The 24,415-nt window shown below is 41.1% G+C and overlaps 1 pseudogene; it reads right to left on the bottom strand.

The window, feature by feature from the left end:
- Window positions 1-22,004: 22,004 nt before the first annotated feature.
- LOC122675879 lies at window positions 22,005-22,511 on the bottom strand (annotated as a pseudogene).
- Between the last annotated feature and the right edge of the window lie 1,904 nt (window positions 22,512-24,415).

Raw genomic sequence — 24,415 nt, 5'->3', positions numbered from 1 at the left:
AGCCCCCGCTCTCTGCAACTAGAGAAAAGCCCACACAGCAACACAGGCCCTGCACAGCCAAAAATCAATCAGTAAATAAGTAAAATTATTAAAAGAGAAAAAAAACCCAAAGCACCATGACTACTCACAGACAGGGGCGGGGGATGTTTCCAGTCTTCTGAGCACATGGGGTTTAACCACAGGATCACTTCCTATGGTCCACTGTTGGGGAACCTGTTGGACCAGGCAACACCTCTTTATTTCATGACCAAAGAGTCTAAAATGTTTTTATATCTGACTTCATTCACCTTTTGCAGACATATTAATAATACATGCTCTTTGGGTGACAGGGGAAATAGTAAAAAAAAAAAATGTTGATGGGAGGAAGTAATTTAGAAAATTACTTCTTCATGGGGTATAAGCAATAATTTTGTTAAAGGACTTTTACTGCAAAATTAAAAAGATAGACATCTGGTTTCATGGTGGCTCTAATTTCCCAAATCTCTAAAGTGAAGCATAAATGGAATCAGGAAGCCTCATGGTCACAGAGATAAGGCTGTTGATCTTGAAGCGGAAGCAGCCGAGTAAAGGTCAGCCGGCAAACAGGTGAGCAGGAAGGACGGACCCAGACAGACGCTTGGAAGCTAATCACTTAGGGACAGTGTGACCGACCACTGTGATGTTTCTGAGTCCCCACATTACACCAGACACTTCTTTAATGCCCTGCTTTGTGGGGTCCCTAAATAACCTCTTTGGAAAGAGATCTGGCCATATGAATGGCTTACAAAGACTTGTTTAGTCACCAAGTTGTGTCCGACTCTTTGCAACTGTAGCCTGCCAGGTTACTCTGTCCATGGGATTCTCCAGGCAAGAATACTGGAGTGGGTTGCCATTTCCTACTCCAGGGGATCTTCCTGACCCAGGGATTGAACCCACGTCTCCTGCATCGGCAGGCGGATTCTTTACCACAGAGCCATCACTTTCAGGGTATTTTCCTTTGCTTTGTTTGGCTGATGCTCAGTATTCCACAGTTATAGATCCGATCTTTTATCTTGTGTGTGCGTGTATGTGTGTGTGTGTGTGTGTTTGTATGTTAGGGCCTGCTTCTGCAGGCACCATACTGTATAGCTTCTACAGGAAGACCAGAGTGCTTCTTAAACTGGGGCAGGGCCTGGTCCTTCCCTAGAGACCCATCTTAATAGCTTGGGCTGCCATAACAAAATACCTCAGACTGGGTGGCTTAAACAATACACATTTATTTTCTTATGGTTCTGGAGGCTAGAAGTCCACAGTGGACTAAATGTTTGGGTTCCCTCCAAAATTCATAAGATGAAAATCCAATTGCAGTATGATAGTATTTGGAGATGGAGCCTTTGGAGGTAATCAGGTCATGAGAAGGGGGTTTCCTAATAAGTAGAAGCCAGAGAGCTAGCTAGCTGTCTCTCTAGCCTGTGAGGTTGCAGTGAGAAGTTTGCAGCCCACCCAGCCAAGGGCCCCCGCCTTATCTTGCTGGCAGAGTGAGCCCTGCTTCTGGCTGGTGAGATTGGAGAGCCTTCTCTGAGAGAGGGAATGCAGAAGCCGGAGCAGGCTTCCAGCGGCTGTGATGCTTTGCTTTCAGAGCATAAGAGATGGGGGACCCTGGGGACTCAGTGGGGGTTCTCAGAGTCTGTTGAGACCGGGTGCCTGGGAAAGAGACATCGCCTCCCCCTCTCCTTCTTTGGTGCCACCTTCTGCCTGAAAGCTTTTCTCCTTGCGGCTGGCAGGTACTCAGGCCATCCCTACATGCCTTTCCTCCTGAGTGCCTTGCGGGGCTCCTCCCCAGAGCATCACTTTTGATGGTGATGGATCCACCAGATCCACTGCCGGCTTTGGGCCCCAAGTGTGATTATTTTGTCACAGCCTCTTTGGTCCTGCCCAGCCCCAGCCCCAGCCCAGCCCCCTCCTTCTGTGCAGTCAGATGCCACTCTGCCCACCTGTCCCAAGCTGGTTCCGCTTGAGGTTGACCAGTTGCTGCGTCTTGTCACTCCCTCATAGCTCTTCACGCAAATGCTGCGGAGCCCTCAGCTCTTGTAGGTCTGGACCATTCCTGGGAACATTTAGAACCAGAATATTTAGAAGCAGGAAGAGAACACAGGGATATTGTCATCACAAATCCTTTTTGGAAAGTAGAGTCAGGAAGATAATAAATACAGGATTAAAAAAAAATCAAGACACAGGTGGACACTTTCCCAGAAAGGAAACAGTAGAGAAGCAAGGCTGGGTCCTTTAGGAGATGCATTTTGCGCTCTTCATCATTTTGTCAGACTCAGACCAGAGAACCCCTTATGTCAGGCTCTGGAGGAAGTAAGGTAAGAGGCTCCATTTTCAAATGGCAATAACAACAATAGCATCAGTAGCAGCTGATATTTCTTGAGGAGTTTTTGCCAGGCACCAAGTGCATTGTGTGTGTGGTCTCACTGAATCCTTACAACCGTACCATGAGGCACATACTGTTAATATTCCTTTTTTATCAGATGAAGATGTGGCAATGTGGTGCTTAGCAGGTGACATGGCTTATCCGTGCATCTCACAGCTCGCCTCCAAACCTGGCTGCCCACTTTGGGTGCTGCAGTGTGTTCTGGGATGAAGAGTGTCCCCCACAACCCATGTCCAGCTGGACCCTCAGACTGTGACCTTACTTGCAAACAGGGTCTTTGCAGATGCAGTTAGTTAAGATGAGGTCATATTGAATTAGGGTGGGCCCTGAATCCAATGACTGGTGTCCTTGGAGGAGGCCACGTGACGACAGAGAGACACGCAGAGGAGGCACATGAAGACCGAGGAAGAGATGGGAGGGGCATCTCCAGGCCAAGGAGAGCCAGGGGTTGCTGACAGCCACCAGAAGCTAGGAGATCTTGGAGCAGATTCTTCCTCAGAGTCTCAAGAAGGAACCAAATGTGCCAACAGCTTAGCTGCTAACGTCTAGCCGCCACAACTGTGAGGTAATGCATTTTCGTTGTGGTTTGTGGTTCACTAGGAAAATAATACAATGGCTAAATGGTTAATTTCCCATATTATTTTCTAACTGTCAAAAAGATAATGGGTTTCCAGGTACTCTCCATCTTCCTTCATTTCAAAGTCGTGGATGTGTTGATTTGACAAGGCTTATTTTAACCCAGACTCATTTCCTCCCTTCCACAATTTCCTTGGTTTAGTTGTGTAGCAGTCTGCCATCTAGTGGCAGTAAGTGAGAATGCATGTCATTTTTTGGAAATGGCTTGAAGTTATTGGCTTCCCAGGTGGCTCAGTGATTAAGAATCCGCCTGCCAACGGAGGAGATGCAGGAGACACAGGCTCGATCCGTGCGTTGGGAAGGTCCCCTGGAGAAGGAAATAGCAACCCACTCCAGTATTCTTGCATGGGAGATCCCATGGACGGAGGAGCCTGGTGGACTACAGTCCACGGGGTCACAAAGAGTTGGACATGATGGAGTGACTAAGCTCTTGCCCACAAACATGATGTGAGTGATCTCTGGCCCCTGAAGAGAAGAAAATTCTGCAGCATAATCTTCCCTAAATATTTTTTGTAGTGACACGGGATAATTCAAATAATTTCCCCAAATTATATCTAGGCTTTAAAAGACAAGTAAAATTAAAATATTGATTTTAAGTCAGACTTTAGGCAGAATTGAACTTTTTTTGCATTATCTGTATAATTCAAAGTATATGAGGCAGTTTGCATTAAAAATACATGAATATTGTGGGCATATTTTGTAGTCTTAATGGGGGTTAAAGTCTACGCAGTTCTCTTTCTTTTCTTATATTTGGACCAAAGCTATTCAGATGGACCTATTTTTTCCTATTTATAAAGATGAAGAAATTGAGCCAGATTAACTTGACCCCAAATAACATAATTAAAGAATAACATCTCCAAAACTCAGCCCGTCTGTCCAACTTTTTTTTTTTTTTGCAGACTTAAACTTCTATCCTTTGGTCTTGTCAGATAAAGCTGTTAATTTAAAAGGCTCAGAGTAATTCATGGCCACACTATTTGGTTATAAATTCCCAGTCTCTGAAGGAGCCTATATCCCACTAAAATATTGTTCCTATGGGGAAAAGTCAAATGAGTTTTACACTTATTGGCAGAAAAATATTCCTATGAAAAGGAAAGATCATACAGTTTTATCTTCATGGAAGAAAAAAAAATAAAAGTGATTGTGAAGCTCCAATAATAAAGTTCACTTCCTAAATACATTCTTAGAATAAGAATTTAGAGGGAAAGAATAGAAACAGTGAACAGAACCATTTATGTTTGTGGCTTCGATTGAGTGGGTGACAGGCTTTTATTCCTACTGGTTTATGAATATATTCACTAGTTACATCTTTTGGGGAAGTGTATCATTCAAAAAGGGTGGCAAGAGAACACATTTGAACATTTCATTGATTAAAAAATTTCCAAGGTGTGTTAAGGTATTTTAGAATTTAGTATTTCTAGAAATTTCTGAATATATGAGTTGGGAAAAATTAGTGTTTAGAGATCTTCCTTTTAGGACAAGTTAACATTTTACCCAAGTGTCATAAATATTCATACAAAATGAACATAAATCAGCCCAGTTAGAGGCCAACACTATCAGCTTCCTCAAAGCTCAGTGTTCTCTCCTAGAAATGTTAAGTTCCTTCAATTTGAAAAAAAACAATATGCTTCAGAGGTTTTCTGCCCATCATCAAGGGGAATGGGCATTTTTAAAAGACACATCTGCTCTATCTGTACTAGACTTTTGAGGGAAGATTGGAGTCAGGGCACTGGAGAGGGGATGGATATCTACTCATTAAAGTAGTAGAAATGATTCCCATTGACCTTGAACCCCAGGATCTGAACATGTTTCCTCAATTGTTTAAAAGTTAATTCCCTCTCCAGGAAGACATGATTGAATTTTATGATAGTACTGAATCTGCTTGGCTGAAAAAATTAAAAAACATTTTCCATTTTCTTGTGTGCTCTTGCCAGAAATATAAGGTAATCTGTTCTGTCTGGAGGGTATGCCTAACTTTAAATTATCTTTCAAGGCTTGGATGAAATGTATTTTATTAGCTACTTACTTTTATTAAGCAAGAAGTTGACTTCATTGTTGAAATTGGGAAGGTGATTCTGAAGTTCATATGGGATCGTAAGGGACCTGGATTAGCCAAAGCAATATTGAAAAAGAAGAACAGATTTGGAGGACTCACATTTCCCAATTTCAAACTTACTACAAAACAATGGTAATCATGACAGGGTAGTACCGAACAAGGTTAGATCCCTGGAATAGAATTGAGAGTCTAAAAAGAAACCTGCACATCTCTGCTTAACTGAGTTTTGAGAAAGTCAAAAACCATCCAATGTGGGCATAAAAGTCTTTTCAATAAATGGTTCTGTGACAACTGGGGTGCCACATGTACAATAATGAAGTTGAACCCTTACATCACACCACACACACTATTAACTCAAAATGAGTCAAAGACCTAAATGTAAGGGCTAACACTACAAAACCCTTAGGAGAAAACATAGGGGTAACCTTTCATAGCCTTGAATTTGGCAAAGACTTCACAGATAAGATACTGAAAACAGAAGCAACAGAACAAAAAATAGACAAACGATTCTTCATCAAAATTAAAATCAAATTTGATTCAAAGGACACCATCCAGAAAGTGAAAAGTCTTTCAGGATAAGAGAAAATATTTGCAAATCACACCTCGGATAAGAATCTAGTGTCTAAAATAAAGAGCTCTCAAAATTTAATAATAAAAAACAAATAACCTAATTAAAACTGGGCAAAGGAGCTGAATAGACATTTCTTCAAGGAAGATGTATAAATGGCCAATAAGCGTTTGAAGAGATGCTTGATGTCATTAGTCCTTAGGGATATGCAAGTGAAAACCACCAAGAGGGACCACTGCACCACCACTATACCCACTAGTATGGCTCGAATAAAAAATCAAATAATAACCAGTGTTGATGAGGACGTGGAGAAATCAGAACCCTCATTCACAGTGGGATGTCAAAGGGTGGAAATGTTCCTCAAATGCTTGAACATAGAGCAACCATGTGACCGAGAACTTCTAGGTAAAAATCCAGAATAAATGAAAACATGTCTACAGAAAAACTTGCACACCAATGTGTATTGCAATATTATTCTTAATAGCCAAAAGATGGAAAAAGTCCTAATGTCCATCAATTGACAAATGGATAAAAAACAATGTGGAGCATACCTGTATACAGTGAAATATTATTTAGCCATAAGAAGGAATGAAGTAGTGACACATGCTGAGACTTGTATGAATGTTGAAACCATTATAAGTGAACAAAGCCAATTTGTGAGACACGGTGTATCATATGACTCCATTCATATAATGGAGAGTGGTAGAACAGAGAGTAGGTTCGTGGTTGCCTAGAACTGGGAGTGTCCTGGAGAGGTAGGGGGTGAGAGCTAAAGGTGAGAAAAATGTCCTAAAACTGACTGTGGTGATGGTTGAACATATCTGTAAATATACTAAAAAACACTCATTTTAAATGAGTGAGTCATATGCTGTGTGAACTATCATCTCACACCCGCTTTAAAAAGGCACACTGCCATTAATCATCTGAGGAACTGAATCAGTTCTTTCTCTCAATGTATATATGTGTACAGATAAACATGCATGCATGTATATATACACATATATGTATGTTTTATAAGATTTGATGTTATTACAAGGAGTGAAGTGAAAGTCGCTTAGTCGGGTCCGACTCTTTGCGACCCCATGGGCTATACAGTCCGTGGAATTCTCTACAGAATATTTGATAAAGAGTACTAACAGACTAGTTACATTTAATCTGCAGAAATAGGATAATTTTTCCATACAAAAATAGAATGAAAGTGGGTTATGCTACCTTGAACACTCTTGGTTGATCCGTGAACTATTTCTCAAAATCCCCCTGGGCTAGTCTTCCTGGCAGTACCTGTCACCTCGCAGCTGTGTGCCACTTCTGTGCCTTCCTCTGCCTCACGTATCGCTGCTGGTTCATCTTCCAAAATGCTGGCTTCTTTCCCCTGCCCTATACTTATGCATGTGTGCTCAGTCATGTCCAGCTCTTTTGCAACCCCATGGACTGTAGTCCCCCAGGCTCCTCTGTCTATGGGATTCTTCAGGCAAGAACACTGGAGTGGGTTGTTATTCCCTTCTCTAGGGGATCTTCCCAGCCCAGAGACTGAACACGAGTCTCTTGCATCTCCTGCATTGGCAGTCGAATTCTTTACCATTGAGCCAGCTGGGAATTCCCTTCCCTTGCCCTGCCAGTGTATTGTTTCCTGTTACTTCTCCAGTTTTGTGGAGAAGGGAATGGCAATCCATTTCAGTATTCTTGCCTGGAGAATTCTATGGACAGAGGAGCCTGGTGGGCTACAGTCCATGGGATCACAAAGAGTTGGACACAACTGAACACTCCAGGTTTTCTCCTCCAGAGCACCATTTGGAGCCCAAATAAGACATTTAGAGGCCCCAGGACTAAGGAGATAATGGTGCCAGCCCCTCCACCCATCTCTCACCTGACATAATTCAAAATAAAGCTTCACTCTTCTATAAGTGATACAAGTCACATCTATGTTGAAATGGAAATAGCCACCCCACCCCCCCTTTTTTTTTTTTACAATTTTGTCTTGCAAAATGCTAAGATCAACTTGGCAAAGTCTAATCCTGGGTTGACCAAAAAGTTTGTTGGGTAAAGAGCTTATTGATCAGCCCAGTGTTTCTTTTTCTTTTTTTTTAATTTATTTATTTTTTCAGTGGGTTTTGTCATACATTGACATGAATCAGCAATAGATTTACATGTATTCCCAATCCCGATCCCCCCTCCCACCTCCCTCTCTACCCGATTCCTCTGGGTCTTCCCAGTGTACCAGGCTCGAGCACTTGTCTCATGCATCCCACCTGGGCTGGTGACCTGTTTCACCATAGATAGTATACATGCTGTTCTTTCGCAACATCCCACCCTCACCTTCTCCCACAGAGTCCAAAAGTCTGTTCTGTACTTCTGTGTCTCTTTTTCTGTTTTGCATATAGGGTTGTTGTTACCATCTTTCTAAATTCCATATATATGTGTTAGTATGCTGTAATGTTCTTTATCTTTCTGGCTTACTTCACTCTGTATAAGGGGCTCCAGTTTCATCCATCTCATTAGAACTGGTTCAAATGAATTCTTTTTAATGGCTGAGTAATATTCCATGGTGTATATGTACCACAGCTTCCTTATCCATTCATCTGCTGATGGGCATCTAGGTTGCTTCCATGTCCTGGCTATTATAAACAGTGCTGCGATGAACATTGGGGTGCACGTGTCTCTTTCAGATCTGGGTTCCTCAGTGTGTATGCCCAGAAGTGGGATTGCTGGGTCATATGGCAGTTCTATTTCCAGTTTTTTAAGAAATCTCCACACTGTTTTCCATAGCGGCTGTACTAGTTTGCATTCCCACCAACAGTGTAAGAGGGTTCCCTTTTCTCCACACCCTCTCCAGCATTTATTGCTTGTAGACTTTTGGATAGCAGCCATCCTGACTGGCGTGTAATGGTACCTCATTGTGGTTTTGATTTGCATTTCTCTGATAATGAGTGATGTTGAGCATCTTTTCATGTGTTTGTTAGCCATCTGTATGTCTTCTTTGGAGAAATGTCTGTTTAGTTCTTTGGCCCATTTTTTGATTGGGTCATTTATTTTTCTGGAATTGAGCTGCAGGAGTTGCTTGTATATTTTTGAGATTAATCCTTTGTCTGTTTCTTCATTTGCTATTATTTTCTCCCATTCTGAAGGCTCTCTTTTCACCTTGCTTGTAGTTTCCTTTGTTGTGTGAAAGCTTTTAAGTTTCATTAGGTCCCATTTGTTTATTTTTGCTTTTATTTCCAATATTCTGGGAGGTGGGTCATAGAGGATCTTGCTGTGATTTATGTCAGAGAGTGTTTTGCCTATGTTCTCCTCTAGGAGTTTTATAGTTTCTGGTCATACATTTAGATCTTTAATCCATTTTGAGTTTATTTTTGTGTATGGTGTTAGAAAGTGTTCTAGTTTCATTCTTTTACAAGTGGTTGACCAGCTTTCCCAGCACCACTTGTTAAAGAGGTTGTCTTTTTTCCATTGTATATCCTTGCCTCCTTTGTCAAAGATAAGGTGTCCATAAGTTCGTGGATTTATCTCTGGGCTTTCTATTTTGTTCCATTGATCTATATTTCTGTCTTTGTGCCAGTACCATACTGTCTTTATGACTCTGGCTTTGTAGTATAGTCTGAAGTCAGGCAGGTTGATTCCTCCAGTTCCATTCTTCTTTCTCAAGATTACTTTGGCTATTCGAGGTTTTTTGTATTTCCATACAAATTGTGAAATTATTTGTTCTAGTTCTGTGAAAAATACCGTTGGTAGCTTGATAGGGATTGCATTGAATCTATAGATTGCTTTGGGTAGAATAGCCATTTTGATAATATTGATTCTTACAATCCATGAGCATGGTATGTTTCTCCATCTGTTTGTGTCCTCTTTGATTTCTTTCATCAGTGTTTTATAGTTTTCTATGTATAGGTCTTTTGTTTCTTTAGGTAGATATATTCCTAAGTATTTTATTCTTTTTGATGCAATGGTGAATGGTATTGTTTCCTTAATTTCTCTTTCTGTTTTTTCATTGTTAGTATATAGGAATGCAAGGGATTTCTGTGTGTTAATTTTATATCCTGAAACTTTACTATATTCATTGATTAGCTCTAGTAATTTTCTGGAAGAGTCTTTAGGGTTTTCTATGTAGAGGATCATGTCATCTGCAAACAGCGAGAGTTTCACTTCTTCTTTTCCTATCTGGATTCCTTTTACTTCTGTTTCTGCTCTGATTGCTGTGGCCAAAACTTCCAACACTATGTTGAATAGTAGTGGTGAGAGTGGGCATCCTTGTCTTGTTCCTGATTTCAGGGGAAATGCTTTCAATTTTTCGCCATTGAGGATGATACTTGCTGTCGGTTTGTCATATATAGCTTTTATTATGTTGAGGTATGTTCCTTTTATTCCTGCTTTCTGGAGAGTTTTAATCATGAATGGGTGTTGAATTTTGTCAAAGGCTTTCTCTGCATCTATTGAGATAATCATATGGTTTTTATCTTTCAATTTGTTAATGTGGTGTATTACATTGATTGATTTGTGGATATTAAAGAATCCTTGCATTCCTGGGATAAAGCCCACTTGGTCATGGTGTATGATTTTTTTAATATGTTGTTGGATTCTGTTTGCTAGAATTTTGTTAAGGATTTTTGCATCTATGTTCATCAGTGATATTGACCTGTAGTTTTCTTTTTTTGTGGCATCTTTGTCTGGTTTTGGAATTAGGGTGATGGTGGCCTCATAGAATAAGTTTGGAAGTTTACCTTCCTCTGCAATTTTCTGGAAGAGTTTGAGTAAGATAGGTGTTAGCTCTTCTCTAAATTTTTGGTAGAATTCAGCTGTGAAGCCATCTGGTCCTGGGCTTTTGTTTGCTGGAAGATTTTTTATTACAGTTTCAATTTCCTTGCTTGTGATGGGTCTGTTGAGATCTTCTATTTCTTCCTGGTTCAGTTTTGGAAAGTTATACTTTTCTAAGAATTTGTCCATTTCATCCAAGTTGTCCGTTTTATTGGCATAGAGCTGCTGGTAGTAGTCTCTTATGATCCTTTGTATTTCAGTGTTGTCTGTTGTGATCTCTCCATTTTCATTTCTAATTTTGTTAATTTGGTTCTTCTCTCTTTGTTTCTTAATGAGTCTTGCTAATGGTTTGTCAATTTTGTTTATTTTTTCAAAAAACCAGCTTTTAGCTTTGTTGATTTTTGCTATGGTCTCTTTAGTTTCTTTTGCATTTATTTCTGCCCTAATTTTTAAGATTTCTTTCCTTCTGCTAACCCTGGGGTTCTTCATTTCTTCCTTCTCTAATTGCTTTAGGTGTAGAGTTAGGTTATTTATTTGGCTTTTTTCTTGTTTCTTGATGTGAGCCTGTAATGCTATGAACCTTCCCCTTAGCACTGCTTTTACAGTATCCCATAGGTTTTGGGTTGTTGTGTTTTCATTTTCATTCATTTCTATACATATTTTGATTTCTTTTTTGATTTCTTCTATGATTTGTTGGTTATTCAGAAGCGTGTTATTTAGCCTCCATATGTTTGAATTTTTAACAATTTTTTTCCTGTGATTGAGATCTAATCTTACTGTACTGTGGTCAGAAAAGATGATTGGAATGATTTCAATTTTTTTGAATTTTCCAAGACCAGATTTATGGCCCAGGATGTGATCTATTCTGGAGAAGGTTCCGTGTGCACTTGAGAAAAAGGTGAAGTTGATTGTTTTGGGGTGAAATGTCCTATAGATATCAATTAGGTCTAGCTGGTCCATTGTGTCATTCAAGGTTTGTGTTTCCTTGTTAATTTTCTGTTTAGTTGATCTATCCATAGTTGTGAGTGGGGTATTAAAGTCTCCCACTATTATTGTGTTACTATTAATTTCCTCTTTCATACTCGTTAGCATTTGCCGTACATATTGCGGTGCTCCTATGTTGGGTGCATATATATTTATAATTGTTATATCTTCTTCTTGGATTGATCCTTTGATCATTATGTAGTGTCCTTCTTTGTCTCTTTTCACATCCTTTATTTGAAAGTCTATTTTATCTGATATGAGTATTGCGACTCCTGCTTTCTTTTGGTCTCCGTTTGCGTGAAATATTTTTTTCCAGCCCTTTACTTTTAGTCTGTATGTGTCTCTTGCTTTGAGGTGGGTCTCTTGTAGACAGCATATATAGCAGCCCAGTGTTTCTTCTGTCTTGGGGCCTCTGCTGTGACTGTATCCTAAACCAGTGCTTCATTTGCTCCTTTGATCATGCGCCTTGCTGAGCTGGTTTTCCTCATTCACTCCCTCTCTCCTCACTCTCCTCCACCGCTGGCCTCCCTCTCAGCCTGACAAGCGCTCCTTCTGGTGTGCATGGCGAACCTGAAAAGGCGTGAGCCGTAAGCCCAATGCCAGCAATTCTCTAAGGCCCGGCCCAAATCATGCCTCCTCTTAACCTGACTTTGGTGCTACCAGAATCAACATGAATTTTCTGTTCATCAATAACTGAAAGTTTGAAAAAAACAGGGAGCTGGCTTTCTATAACAATTCAAGATTTCTTTTTAAATAGGTAATTTTAGAGAATTTATAATCTAAAGGACATAAACGTTGGACGTGCTATTTGGCTAAACTCAATTAAAAAAACCAAGAAAGATTTTCCTTCACAGCTCTCCGTGAGTGATGCATGGTTTGATAGAGCAATCATTTTTAGACTGATAGTGTTTGGCAGAGCTTTCTGTAGGAAATATTCTTGAGTCATATTCAATGAATAATTTTTACATTGAAATTCACATCTAAATTATCTGATGTTTCTATTTGCTCAGACATGTTAGCAAACATAAAAATGAAAAATATTGGCATATAATGAAAAGAATATTTTTAATCTAGCACTTTTGCTAGAAACACATTATTGCCTTTTCAGACAGAAAAGTCAATTATCCTACATTAACAACAGAATCATTCAAGTCACAAAGGATTTTTAAAAAGCATTTAAAAAGAATAAAAATGATTGACATATAGGACTCATTGCATTTACACTATATGTTCTAGCTTACAAATTTTCTGATTTTACAGAAAGGCCATTTTTCTTCCACCACTTCTTTCCGCATACATAAGTTTTTGGTGAGAAGGGGACAGTTACCCACACTTAACGACATTTTGACGTGACATACCTGTTTTCCAATTCTTTGATTGGATTTTCAGTTTCTCCTACAGACATGTTATATGATGCCAGGGATTGATCAACAGTTGTGGCTGTGGGGGAAAAAAAGGAAAATAAAACCTACTCTGCCGCGGTGCTTGCTATAGTGAAAATAGTAGACACCGAACTGCCTGTCAGTCGAGAGGCCTGTGAAGCCATTGCCATGTGCTACAAGATCTGTAATTTACTTTAATATATTCTCTGCAGATAATGTGAAAGGAGTATATGCTAGTTAACACAAGTTTTAAATCTAGGGGCAGAGATTTGCCCCATGGAGAATCCACATCTTAGGGGTAATCAGCTTCTAGACTACAGCAGTCCCAAATTAAATGTGGCTACTGTAAGTGTTACTGGTATCTTGAGAAAACCAAGTACTCTTGTTGTTTTTTTTAATCTAATTATTCTTGGTAATTAGATAGACTGCTAAAACTGAATGTCAGAACTATGCTATTGATAAAAATGGGGACCTGTTGACTATACAGTGTATGTTAGAAATGGTCTCTTCTTTGTGAACTTTGAGGTGGTTAAGAGAACTGGTTATACCTCTGGCGTGACCGAGTATAAAGACTAGGGAAGGCCTATGGTCTATGTCCATAGGGAAGGCACCCCAGGCTCATTCCCCACATGATCCTCTGTCCATTGGTTTCCTAGGGTTCTGGTTGCTTGGTGATGTCAAATATAATTAGATAGAATGCTAGATGATGCAATTATGGAAAGAAGTAAAGGTAGATGAGGGTAGGGAGAACAAGGCAGAGTAGCTGGCTCCTATGGGATCTTATAGACTATTGTAGGGATTTTTATCTTTTCCTCTGAGAGAAATCAGGAGTCATCACTGGGTTTTGAGCAGGGAAGTGACATAATCTGATTTATATTAGGGCCATTTTGATTGTTGGATTGAAAAGTCTTGGAAGGCTGGGTTGGAAGCAGGTTCACTAGTTAGGAGGCTCTTGCAATAATCCAGAAAGAGTGGAGAGTTACTCAGACAGTGGGTATTAAAGCATGGTTATATCTTGATCTATTTTATAGTTAGAACTTATTCGATTTAATGGATTGAATTGGATGGGAGGTGTGTGAGAGGAAAAGGGCCAGTACTGACCTGAGCATTTGGCCTGAATATCTGGAAAATGAAATTTTCATCAGGTGTGAAACAGAAGACTGCATAGAGTAGGTTTGAAAAAAAAAGTGAGAATATCTTATAATTTGTGAATTGCTATAAAAATACAGAGTTGGCATATTTATAAACTCTCTATGATTTAGCATGTGTTTAGTATAGAGGATTGCTTTTTGGCCAATTTACTCTTATGTCAATTTCCTAGTTTCTGATGGTCACACAATACACCACACAAGACATCTGCTTTCACTTGTCATCTGAGTGTTTTCTGTCTCCCCCAGCTTCCCATTTTGCCTGGCCCCACATGGTCCCGAGGTAAGATTGTCTCAAAGATGCAATCACAGGGTTTGCACTTGTTGACTAGCGAGGAAGCCTGCCATCTGCTTGGCTCATGAAATAATTCAGAAAGCAAAATGAGGTTTCTGTTATATTTGCCTCTTACAGTCTTCAGTAACTTAAGATGTTTATTGAGATTGGGGTTCCTTGGGTCTGATCTGCCAGGCTCTGATTCACTCTTTAGTTTTCTCTTTCTTGGAGGCTTCACGGTAAACTTACTGGTGCCAAAATGATACGTGATATGTTTCACATCTGTATGAAGTAGTGACATGGGGTGTGCATTCTAGTTCCTAAGAAGGGGAGGGAAAAAGAAACTTGAAAACACCATATTCTTGTTTACTTAAAAAAACAAATAGCATACTTTCCTTCCAGCCATAATGTTGTAATAGGGACTGGATTCAATCTTCAACATTAAAAAAAAACAAACCAGAAAATCAGATAAAATATGTGAAACAAAGACTCCCATGAATTGGCTAAGGGCAGTGCAGGACTGTGATATTTGCAAAAAGAACAGTCAAATCAGTAAAATGAACTCCACAATCAGCTCAGTGTACTGCCCAAAGGCAATTTCCAGGTTGCAGAGCCCAGAGGTCTGGTTGAGTAGAGAAGATAGAAATCAGAATTTTGAGAGAGAAAGTACCTAGAATTTGTGGGAGAGAAGACCAGAGAAGAGTGTGACCCGGAGAATTCCTGAGATGGGCAGACGGGTCCTCTCCAGTGGTTGGCTGAGTCCTGACCTGCAGAAGTATGAGAAGAAACTCCCCGAGGCTGGGGAAAGCCCATTGACAGCAATAGGTCAAATATTTCCCAGAGCTCACGCGGGGCTAGAAATAGTTCATGGTCCCATCAAGCCAGAGTGGGGAAGCCTTGTAAGACCTGGGCATTGAGTAGAGGGCAAAGAAGGGTATTAGCACTAGACTAAAACTTTGAAAACAAGTTTCAGGAGTTCCTTGGCAGTCCAGTGGTTAAGATTTGGCATATCCACTGCCAGGTTTGATCTCTGGTTGGGAAACTAAGATCCTGCAAGCCACATGGCGTGGCAAAAAAAAAAAAAAAAAGCAATAATAATAAATAAAATAAAGTTTAAAAAAACAAGTTTCACCAAGATGAGACTGTTCCTAAAATAATTTAATTGCATGCTGGAACCGAGTCCAATACTCCTTAAATCCTGTACCCAAACATTCAAAAATCACAGTATCCAGCATGCAATCCAAATTGGCAAGTGTGTTGGTTTCCCAGGGATGCTGTAACAAAGGAACGCAAACTAGGTGGCTTACAGCAACAAAAATGGATTCTGTCACAGTCTTAGAGGCTAGAAGGAAGAAACCAAGGGCTCCGCAGGACTGTCCTTCCTCTAGGACTCTGGGTAGAGTCCCCTTCTCGCCACTTCCTAGCTTCTGGTGGTGGCTGTCCACCCTTGGCACTCCTTGGCTTTCAACTGCAGAATACCAGCTTCTGCTTCTGTCACGTGGGGCTCTCCTTGTGAGTTTTTGCCCTGTCCTCTTTTAAGGACACCAGTCATATTGGATGACAGGTCCACCCACATCCAGTATGACCTTATCGTAAAAAATTACACCCACAACCACCCTATTTCTAAATAAGATCACAGGTGTTATGTGCTAAGCCCCTTCAGTCCTGTCCAACTCTTCATGATCCTATAGACTGTAGGCTGCCTGGCTCCTCTGTCCATGTGAACTCTTCAGGCAAGAATATTGGAGTAGATTGCCATGCCCTCCTCCAAGGGATTTTCCCAACCCATGTCTCTTATGTCTCCTGCTTTGGCAAGCGCTTCTTTATCACTAGTGCCACCTGGGAAGCTCGCCAGAGGTTAGGACTTCAACTTATCTTATTGGGAACAAAATTCAACCCAAAATACCAGACATTCAAAGAAGTAGGAAAATAAGGCCTATAACCAGAAGAAAAACTCATGAGTAGACACAGAGTAGAAAGTGTTGAGGGAATGGAATTAGCAGACACAGGTGGTGGCCCCAGTGGTAAAGAACTAGCCTGCCAATGCAGGAGACGTGGGTTCAGTCTCTGGATGGGGAAGATCCCCGGGAGGAGGAAATGTCAACCCACTCCAGTATTCTTGCCTGGGAAATCCCTTGGACAGATGAGCCTGGCAAGATGCAATCCATGGGGTTGCAAAGAATTGGACATTACTGAAGCAACTGAACACGCAGATACTATCACAACTACAATAAAAATACACCATATGCTCTATTTTGGATAGTTTTATTGCTATGTGGTTTTTTTTTTGGTTATTTTTTAGATAATTCCACTAATCTCTGTAATAGCATAAAGAACAGAGATAAATACTAGAAATCGTAAAGTAACTCCTAAAAAAGATCTCTATGAAAGTGAGTGATGGATATTTTCAGAACTGCTTCTTCATCTCTAAAATGGGAATAATACTTCCCAGATAAGGTGCAATAATCAAATGAAATTTTTATAACTTAACCTGGTACATAATCAACTCATAATAAATAGCAGCAATTCTTGTTACTATAGCCTGAGGCAATGATTAAAGCAATTACAGGTCAAATGATTACAGACCTATGATGGATGAGGCTGAACACAGTCAGGGTAATTATAATGGGTTTGATTCATTGCTGTTGGTAAGAACTTTACTAATTTGGACAAGTTGGGATAGGGAAAAAGTCAAATATGACTGATGAGCCATCTTAATTACAGAATATTTTTGAAGAAATGGCCTTTGATTACTTTTAACTGTATGCAGTAATTAGAAGCAGGCTACAAAGTTTTGCCTAGTATATATCCTTAAGGGACTGGTTTTAATGATTGCATAAAAATGATCTTTCATTAGCATAACAAGGCTTTCAGCTGTGGTAAACTTTATTTTCATAAACCATTTTTCTTTAGCAGTAGAGTAAGTTCTATTGGAATGATTTGTCCAGCAACGACCATGTGGCAATTCCTTCGTGGTTTTGGGTGTCAGTCACAAGGCACCAGCTGAGGGTTCTAGCCTTGGCTGTTGGCACATCTACGTCCTGGGGAGCATTCCTGTGACCGCACAGCCTCTAGTGACACCCCTTCTTTCCTGTTGCCCTCCCACCTGTGATGGTGGCTGCTTCCTGAAATGAGTAATCTCTGGGTTCCTTCTGCCTGCTACTTTTTGCTCTTTCAGTGTTCCAATAACCGTATAACCAAGTCCTTGAATTAAATTCCCTCTGTTTTATTTTTTAAAAATTTTAAATTGGAGGATAATTGCTTTACAATATTGTGTTAGTTTTTGCTGCACAACAAAGTGAATCAGTCTTGAGTACATATATCCCCTCTTTCTTGAGCCTCTACCCTCCCCATCCCACTCCTCTAGGTCATCACAGAGCACTGAGCTGAGCTTCCCACGAGCTATTTCACGCATGGTAATATATATGTGTCCGTGCTACTCTCTCAGTTCATCCCACCTTTATCTTCCCCTGGGGGCTTCCCTGGTGGCTCAGATGGTAAAGAATCTGCCTGCAATACAGGAGACTCGGGTTTGATCCCTGGGTTGGGAAGATCCCCTGGAGAAGGGAACAGCTACCCTCTCCAGTATTCTTGCCTGGAGAATTCCATGGGCAGAGGAGCCTGGCAGGCTATAGTCCATGGGGTTGTAAAGAGTCTGGCATGACTGAGTGACTTTGACTCACTCACTCCCCTTCCCCTTCGGTGTCCACATGTCTGTTCTCTACGCCTGCCCAGTAGTGGAAAACCCCTCTGTTTTAAATACCTGGCATAACTATCCTCTTGACTAGACCCCAGCTGACACCATACACCAACAGGAACAGCTGGAACTAACCAGAGAGATGCCAAACATGGAGCAGAGAGTCAGTCCCCAGAGACAAGGTCTGGGGTTGGATGGGAGCAGTCGCTGGGGCTGGGTCTCTAAGGCACTTCAGCAGATGACTTCTCTCTGGCAGGGTCCACTGTCATAATCACATACCCTGCTGCCAAGCTGCCTGGACTTGTAGACGTCTCGTCCACTATTTAGGAAATGCATTTTCAATTTGCAAAATGTGAGGATTAGTCTAGATGAGTTCCAGGTTTCCTGTCAGCTCTCTGTTTCTCTCAAACTAGCTGACAATTTTGCTCAGGGTTGGTTGGGAAAAGCTCTCCTATTTCTTTCCATATGCTGCGTGAAGACAGGATTGAGGAAGCAGAATGGCCCCATGGTACAGAAACGTTCTGTGCCATCCCTGCCGGGTTCAGATAAGACGACACAGCCCGGGGAGGCCCCATGTGCCAGACTTTGCAAAAAGCACTGCCGCAAAGCAAGGAGCAGTCCCAGGGCTGCGTGTTACATGTGAATATGATTGTGCTTGCGAAGTGGTCATTCCAAAAGTGTGGCAGCAAAGGTGATGATCAGAGAAAGCTAATTAACTTGCCTATAGAAGTAGGTACAGGACCGGATTCCTGGGTGTAGTGTGATTGAAATGACTGTGTATTTGTCTTCCTGTATGTAAAATGTAGTGCCTTTTTTGAACAAGTTTTCCAAGAAGGGATAGTCATTTGTTTACCTCTTTTCAAGGAACCAGACTTCAAATTAAGTGTGTTATTTTAAGTGGCAGCCAGGTTTTGCCACTTAATGTAATTCAAATGGGCAGAAGCTTTGCATTTGTTCCTGCGAATTGCTGAGGACCTGCCTGTACCCTAGACTGCTATAGGCTTCTGGCAAAACCTGTTTTGTATTGTGATTTGAGGTGACCCAGTATCAAAGCCTTATCCCCTCTGTAGGTGAAGAAGATGATATTAGAAACTGAGGAGATCTGGGCCACTGAATTACATCATTTACAATTAGTTTGAGGGTAGCCCCGCTGCCTGGCCTTCAGATTGTCAGTTAATATAAGAAAATTAGCATCTGCTGGATAATGAGCACCTGTGACAATGATCTTATCCTGGGTATCCATCATTGAAAAATAAATCCTTCCAGCATGGTCCGATGCTGCTGGTGTTTAACTTCCATAGGCTGGACTATTTTCTGGTCCTGATGTAACCAGTCACAGGCCCTGAAACTCTACTTTCAAGAGAGGCTGACGCAGCTGCCATCCATTTCTAGTTTGCATCACCCGCTGAGCCAACCCGTGCTTAAAGCGTGGTGGTCAGCTGATCAGACACGACTCCCCAGATGGCCGTGGGCTTGAGCTGAGTGAAGGGCAAAGTGGTTGGCGAGGGGTCTGAGCTGCTTGCCCACACAGCTTGCTTATGCCCTCTTGTCCGGCTGACTTTTGACCCTTTCCATTTTGTGGTGAATTGCTGCTGGGCCCACTCAGCGGGTCTGACTGGCCCAAGCTCGTGCTGAGCCGTTGGTCTGCATGGCTGCCTCTGGCCAAGCACTCCGTCCCTTCCAGAGCTCAGGAGTCAGCGAGGAGCTGTCTTTTAAAGGAGTCTAATTCTTCCCTGCCACGGCGTGGCCTTGCTGCATGGACTTGTGTTTTGATCCTCCACTGAGGCTTCTGTACACTCCACACGGCATCTCTTCCCACCACGGATGTCTCTACCACTGTAGGTTCTGCTGGTTCGGGAGACTCAGGAGCCAGGGCCGTACCGCCAGTCTGGACCTGTGGAAGAACTCCATCCTTCCTGCAGCCCCACCCAAGGCTGGAAGTACGTCAGGTCACCTGGTCCAGAGACTGGGGCAGTGTTCCCGAGTACGGAATATGCTGCTGTCAGAGCCTGAATGCACTGCGCTTCCTACTGCAGGGTAGAAGGTAAGTTGCAATCATTCTTTTACTTTGGAGAGGATTTATTGGCATGCCTAGCACCACTGGACACCAAAATGTTTCCTGATGTAGCCCCTTGAATCTTTGTAAGGCTGGTCTACCACCTTCTGGGGTGCATGGGTCTTACCAAGGCCTCGAGTATGCTAGATTTCTCATTTATCCAGCCTAGTTGTTATGCGTGTAATGAATGAATGTGATTCTTTGTGGGAGATCTAGATAGTCCAGATAATTTAGAATATATTATGATTAGAAGGAGTGTTAATATAGCTCTTGGGCAAATTGTAAATGTACAATGCGACCTGTTCATGTGAATGCAAATTGTTTCTCATCCTTATTTATGATTAGAATAGAAAAAAAAACACATATGCCAAATGAGTAGTCACATATCATGTGACTACCTGAGGTTGCTTTCACCTGCTCTAGAAAAATACCATTTAGTGGCTGCAACTGGGGCAATTCAGTTCAGTTCAGTTGCTCAGTCATGTCCGACTCTTTGCGACCCCATGAACCACAGTACGCCAGGCCTCCCTGTCCATCACCAACTCCTGGAGTCCACCCAAATCCATGTCCATCAAGTCAGTGATGCCATCCAACCATCTCATCCTCTGTCGTCCCCTTCTCCTCCTGCCCTCAATCTTTCCCAGCATCAGGGTCTTTTCCAATGAGTCACCTCTTCTCATCAGGTGGCCAAAGTACTGGAGTTTCAGCTTCAACATCAGTCCTTCCAATGAACACCCAGGACTGATCTCCTTTAGGATGGACTGGTTGGATCTCCTTGCAGTCCAAGGGACTCTCAAGAGTTTTCTCCAACACCACAGTCCAAAAGCATCAATTCTTCAGTGCTCAGTTTTCTTTATAGTCCAACTCTCACATCCATACATGACTACTGGAAAAACCATAGCCTTGACCAGATGGACCTTTGTTGACAAAGTAATGTCTCTGCTTTTTAATATGCTGTGTAGATTGGTCATAACTTTCCTTCCAAGGAGCAAGCGTCTTTTAATTTCATGGCTGCAATCACCATCTGCAGTGATTTTGGAGCCCAGAAAAATAAAGTCAGTCACTGTGTCCACTGTTTCCCCATCTATTTGCAGTTACCTGGTTGAATCTTTAAAGGTCCACTGTAAAACTCCTCTACTGTTTCTTTTTTTTCAAACCAACTTTTTATTGAAGTTGATTTACAGTGTTGTATTAGTTTCAGATGCACAGCAGAGTGATTCAGTTATACATATGTATTTTCGGATTCTTTTCCACTATAGGTTATTACAAGATGTTGAATGTAGTTCCCCCTGCCATACAGTAGGTCCTTGTTATTTATCTACTTTATATATGGTAGTGTGTATCTGTTCATCCCAAGCTCCTAAGGTATCCTTTACCGCCCCTGGTGGTAACCATAAATTTGTTTTCTATGTCTGTGAGTCTGTTGCTACTTTGTAAATAGGTTCATTTGTATCATATTTTTAGATTGCACATGTGAGTGATATTGCATCATATTTATCTTTCTGACTTTACTTGATATGATAATTTTTAAATCCATCCAAGTTACTGCAAATAGCATTACTTTGTTCTTTTTTATGGCTGAGTGTTATTCCACTATGTAAGTGTATAAACCACACCTTCTTTATCCGTTCATCTGCTGATGGACGTTTAGGTCGTTTCCGTGTCTTGGCTGGAAACAGTGCTTCTGTGAACATTGAGGTGCAAGTATCTTTTTGTTATTTTTGTTTTGTTTTTTAATTTTAACAGTTTATTGGCCAACACAGAGCTCTCACATTTTCTTCCCACCCAGTGGTGCTATTCCTGAATTTATCTCTTTGCAAAGTCAAGCAGAGACCAAAAAGTTTCCCTTAGTATTACACAAAATCTAAACCAGTGAGGAAAAAAAAATGCTTATGGTCAGAAAATAAAACTTGTCTCTCTGTCTAGAGAAAATTTTTCTTTGTACATCGTATTTAAAATACACTTTTGCTTTTCGTTTGGGAGCTGTGGAAAACACCTGTTTAAAAGTCTTTGGAAGGATAGCTCGTTTTCCGATGTTTGGTCTTCTGGTTCTTGTGGGCTAGCAATGTTGAGGGGTACTCCATGCTATTCTCATTTCCTTTGAGTCGATGTTGTCTGGCAGAGCCTCTCTGTTTTCAGCTAACATCTTATCAAGAATTAGTAGAGGGGCAAGAATCCTTGCCCAATTTGTTTCCACAATGCAGCCATTTAATACCATCTCATCCAAAATGATGTGTACTTTATCCAAATTAAACATTATATCTAGTTCACTCACTTGGCTGAAGTAGTCATCTAAAACTTCCACAAAGTTATGGATGAATTTATAAATTGCCATCTCATTCTCTATGTCATTAACTCCAACCACAATGAAGACAGCTGCATATTGCCGGTGTATCAGCTTAAAGTCCTTATAGTCAATGAAAGAGCATTGTTCATTGGATCGAGAGGGACAGCTCTTTATGACTTCTGTTTCCAGAAGCCTACGCTTATTAATCTCCACATGTTCATAGTACTTAGAAAGTCAGGTCTGCCCTTGTTTATTCACCATGAGGAAAAATGTTATCATTTTTTTTTCTCTGGCCACGATTTTTCCAAGTATAATTAAAAAGGGGTGGCTGTAACCAGAACCTGTGTGTCTCAGGGCAATAGTCCTGGCGATGGCTCTTCCTGGAAACCCCCTCCCCCTTTCCTGCAGAAGCTTGTTACCCAGACCTCACTGCCTGCGTGGTGCGGGCTTCCTTGGGGCAGCCATTCTGGCTTTTTTGCAAGTATCTTTTTGAATAGTTTGTTTTTTTTTCTGGATATATGTCCAGGAGTGGGATTGATGGATCATATGGCAACTCTAGTTTTAGCATTTTAAGGAACCCGCATACTGTTTTCCATAGTGGCTGCACCAATTTACATTTCTACCAACAATGTAGGAGAGTTCTCTTTAGAACCCATCTGTTTTTTTTTCCCCCATGGGTCAAGCTAGAGAATCAAATGAGATCTAATGGGGATACCACCCCTGCATCTTTTAGATCCTTAAAGTTGGCACTGATTCCTACCATTCTACCACCCCTGGGATATGATAGTTTTTTTTAAATTTGGGGGTTGACAGTTCCAGAAATTTCAATTTGACCTTCCCCACCATGAGATCCCTTATTTCACAGACTGAGGAACCAATGTGGGCATTACAGCCACTGACTAAGTATGCTGATCCCAACTGTAAATTCATGAACAAGGTAAATACTCACTTGGTGGGTTTACAGACCCAGTGGACTCCACTGATCACACCCAAACCCTGTCCACCAAGGAGGAGAGCCAGGGTGACTCTTCAGGTAACTGCGCACCAATGTCAACACGGACAGTCTAAGAGTCTCTTCTTTCTAACCTGGACAGAGGACATAGCCTGAAAACAGCTGTCTACCAGGAAGTGCTTAACAAAAAACAAAAACACCTACATTATAACAGATCAGGAATATACAGCAAATGTCCAAAGAATGGCTTTGACAGTGACGATGCAGGAACCCAGAGGAGAACATTGGCGCTGAAGACCTTTATCCTAAGATGTCTACTAAGACGGCTTTCCTGGAGAGAATTCTTTAGGGGTTCATATGTAAACATAAATCTGCCAATAATTAGTAGAAATACATGATAATTTCTATTTCAGAAATAACATCCAAAAAGCATCTCAGACATTTCCATCAAAACTAACCAAATGACTCATTTGGAACTTAATTTTGAATTGCCAAGCACATGTCCAATGGAAAGAAGGCATCAGCTACAGTTTATTTTATCCTTAAGTATGTATGGGCCTTGACAGTTTTAATAACTTTTTATCTCAGTTACAGAGCTTTGTGCTGTCTATCTGGCTCTCAGTTAAAATGACTCCCTGAAAAGGGAATATAAGCCAATGCTCAGTGTTCTAATTACTTTCCAGTAAAGCAGATTAGCAATATTATGCATCCCGTGGCTTTCTGTTCTATAACTATAAACGTTGCTATGTTTCCTCAAGAGTGTATTCACCACATATGGTGTTTTCTAAAAGACTGAAATAATGGCTCTTTTTTGGAAATGGCATAATAGCATTTTCTAACCTTCGTGTTGATAATTGCCTTTGGTTGATATATATATTACCAGTGTTTGGATACATATATGTATAGAAAACTTGTTTTGAGGCCCATAAGCAGAGTAGAAGGCCCACCTCTATTTCCAAATAGACTGCTTTCAAAACTCACAGGGCTCCCAGCTCTGGCTTCAGCTGATAAAGGGCCCATCAGGAGCTGGTTCTGTTGCCCTTGGCTGTCTCCCACAGTGATGAGGGTGCTTTATCTTGGAAGTGACATCAAAGTTCGTCTAGAGACAAGACAAACCCATTCCTGACATCAGACTCACCTGGGGAGCTTAAAAACACATACCTTTCATGCCTATCTGCCTTGAAAATCAGAATATCTGGAAGAAGGTCTGAAAAAATACCAGCCAGATCTG

Source organism: Cervus elaphus, chromosome 19 (assembly GCF_910594005.1).
Source record: "Cervus elaphus chromosome 19, mCerEla1.1, whole genome shotgun sequence".
Classification (NCBI taxonomy): Eukaryota; Metazoa; Chordata; class Mammalia; order Artiodactyla; family Cervidae; genus Cervus; species Cervus elaphus.
This window is presented reverse-complemented; position numbering and strand designations above follow the sequence as displayed.